The sequence below is a fragment of the Suricata suricatta genome, chromosome 13 (genome assembly GCF_006229205.1).
Source record: "Suricata suricatta isolate VVHF042 chromosome 13, meerkat_22Aug2017_6uvM2_HiC, whole genome shotgun sequence".
NCBI classification, from domain to species: Eukaryota; Metazoa; Chordata; class Mammalia; order Carnivora; family Herpestidae; genus Suricata; species Suricata suricatta.
This window is the reverse complement of record NC_043712.1, coordinates 2,355,757-2,358,874: the sequence shown is the minus strand read 5'-3', so window position 1 is coordinate 2,358,874 and position 3,118 is coordinate 2,355,757. Positions and strand designations below refer to the sequence as shown.

The 3,118-nt window shown below is 59.8% G+C and overlaps 1 protein-coding gene across 3 annotated transcripts in view; it reads right to left on the bottom strand.

The window, feature by feature from the left end:
* Positions 1–1,725: 1,725 nt before the first annotated feature.
* The window catches only part of WDR5 (WD repeat domain 5), a 17,416-nt gene continuing 16,023 nt past the window's right edge, over positions 1,726–3,118 (bottom strand). For 2 of the 3 annotated variants that reach the window (XM_029919832.1, XM_029919834.1), the window contains one exon: positions 1,726–3,118. This exon is cut by the window's right edge and continues 1 nt beyond it. The gene's annotated coding sequence lies outside the window, so the exon portion shown is untranslated. The other variant, XM_029919833.1, reaches the window with a different exon arrangement.

The window sequence follows — 3,118 nt, the reverse complement described above, 5'->3', positions numbered from 1 at the left end:
AGTGAAGCTTGGGGTCTCGTCCTTCGGCTTAAGCAGCACCGGCTGCACCTCCCTCCCTTGCGGGGCCGTGTCACAGGAGTGGGCAGCTCCACGGGCCGTCCTTCCGTAGCGGCACCTGCCCCCGCTCTGCAGAATCCGGTCCCTGGCTGCTGGGCACAGCGAGGCCTTCCTGAGCCCCTCACCTGCAGTCGTGCACCATGCCGGCGTGCGGAGAAGGCATCACAGGACATGCAACGTCGTGCACACGCTCACATTGTGACACTTAAGTTCCCAGGGACGGAACTCCCCAGAAAGGCAACCTGAAGTGTGGAGAGGGCATTCTCCCCCTTTATGTCGGGGCACGAAGGGCTCTGTAAGCGCGCAGTGCAGGGCTCACCTAAGGGCCCAGGACCATGTTTATCGAGTTAAATAAAACCAACCTGATCCACAGTTCCACTGTCAAATGTGCCAAGAGGGGCCCCTGGCTGGCTCAGTTGGTTAAGCGTCTGATCTTGGCTCATGATCTTGCCATTCATGGATTGGAGCCTCACGCCAGGCTCTGTGCGGACAGCTCAGACTGGGAACCTGCTTCAGATTCTGTCTCTCTCTCTACCCGTCGCCCCCCCCCCCCCGGAAAATAAATTTTTTTTTAAATGGAAACAGCACCATCCACCTCACGTTACCTATAAACAGTGAGGGTAATGGTGAGCCCCAGCTCTCGGGGACCCGAGTCATGAGCTGCAAACCGGGACCGGGGGCCACAGGTGACTCCAGGTCCGAGGTGAAGAACAAACAGCAGGGTCCCACCAACCAGGGCAGGTGGGTGCCTTGCTGGGACCCTGGTTCACACCAGCCAGCCGTGTAGCACCTGTGAGCACACATGCATGTGTGCACATGAACACGTACACGCACGTGCAGGAGGGCGGCACAGGCATGTGAACATGTATGCCCGTGCGTGTGCACCTGCACGCACACGAACAGGCACACAGACGCTAAGCTATTACAACCACCGTGGAGAGCTACACCTCCGATACCCAAGAATTAGCGTTTTCCGGGTGCCTCGGGGCTTAGTCAAGTGTCCAACTCTTGGTTTCAACTCAGGTCGTGACCTCAGTTCGCGGGCTTGAGCTCCGCTTTGGGCTCTGCTGGCAGCGCGGAGTCCGCCTAGAATCCTCTCTTCCTGTCGCTGCCCCTCACGTGCTCGCACACGCACACACCCTCTTTTAGGTGTGCAAATGGTTCTGCGCCAAAGCTTCGGGAGAATCACCGTTTATAGACGCTGTGTATGCACTGTGTAAGCCATCAAATGTCTGGGGGTAATAAACCCACCCGGAGGGGCACAGGGAACAAGATGCATTGGAAGCTGAATGGCACCTGGCTGGTGCAGTGGGTGAAGCTTTCAACTCTCGATCTTGGGGTCACAAGTTCGAGCCCCAGATGTAGAGATTGCTTGAAAAAAAAAAGCTGAAAGATAAAGCCAGGAAGATGCTTGAAATGGTCCCCCAAAATCCTTTTTATTTTTAATGAATATACCAGAAGATAATCCCCCCAAAGTGTTAGTGACAGCAGGAATGGGGGGTATTTTCTTTGCCTATTTGTTTCACACTGTAATGAGCACCAACAGTCCACTTTCACAGTAAGAAAAGGTAACTGTTGACCGCCCTGAGCGTTCCTGCAGAGCGCGCCCGCCCCTCCCCCGGACACTGCGAGGGAAGAAAGGCAAAAACAAGTCTTCTGGGACAGGCCTACAAGACATGAAAATCTTTATTTTTAAAGAGAGAATGTATTTTTACACAAATCTACAACAGAGAATTCAAACGTAGAAAAAATAAACTATATCCACGGGCACGGCGCCCCCGTCCTCTCCGCTGCTCCGAGGGCCGAGCTGTCACACCAGAGCTGACAGGAGCGTCCCAAGGGCTCAGGAGCGCTGGTGACACACACCGCCTCCACCTTTCCTAACAAAACACGCTGCCCAGCGGGCTTCCCCGGCCCCAGCGCTGACTGCGTTTTACTGCAATTCATCTGGGCACAGCTGGGCCGCCGGCCCCCGAGGACGGGGCAGGGGACAGAAGGGAGCCGTCACCCCTGGCTGAGCAACCACGGCCACTGGAGGGGGAACCAGGAAGCCTGTGGACAGCAGCCCCCACTTCCCCAGCCCAGGACCCGGAGCCCTAGGAAAGGCAGGGCGGGGGGGCCCCGTGGCACACAGGGGTCCCCGGGCCTGGCAACCCCAGCACCGCCCCCACTCCGCCTCCCCCGCTCCCGTAGGAACCCACAACCCCGGAGGCGCCCTCCTCGCCCACAGGCCACCGGGGCGGGCGGCACCCGGCTCCCCCTGCCATGCGGGTCCCGGGGCTGGCAGCGCGGGACGCACCCCAGTCTGGGCTGAGCCTCCGGGCTCCTGCAGCCCAGCCTTGGCACACGTGCCGCCTGCGACGCTCAGCCGGACCCGTGAGGGCCGCTGGCTACTTCCCACTAAACTCGCGGGCTTGCTCCCGGCCCCTCACCCCCCGGCCCACACGGCACCCGGAGCCCCTGCACGGCGCCAGGCCTCCTGGGGGGGACGAGGGGCTCCTCAGCTTCCCACCGTCAGGGAGACTTTTCGAGAAAAGGCCAACTGCAGACAGGCTTCGAGCGAGAACCCGGTCCCACACTGTGCAGACTCCTGCCTTTTATTACAGCGCCGGGGGGCGCGGGGGGCGCGGGGCTGTAGTGCAAGGCCACGCGCCCGCGCGGGAACCACGGACGCCCACACACGAAGGGCTTCACACGGAGAGAACCTGACAGCGTTCTGTTTTCCGGACAGACTGAGCACACGGGGCACGAGCACAGCAGGAGCCGGGGGCCGCGGGGCAGGCCAGGGGGCGGCTCGCCCTGGGCAGTAAGATACCGGAGAAGGTACAGAACATTTACTGGAAAAAAACACAACTCGTGATGAATTGAACTTCACCCTTATGTAATAAAAAATTAAAAATTTGCGGTGACTGTTTGAACACAACACGGACTAGAAACAGTGTGAGAGGGAGCGCGAGGCGAGCAAGGTCACCAGCAACTCATAGAACTTCCCGGCGGTGGACGCCCCTCCGCCAGGCGGTCCTCGGCGGCCCCGCCCAGCCCGGCCGGAGGCTCCGCCCAG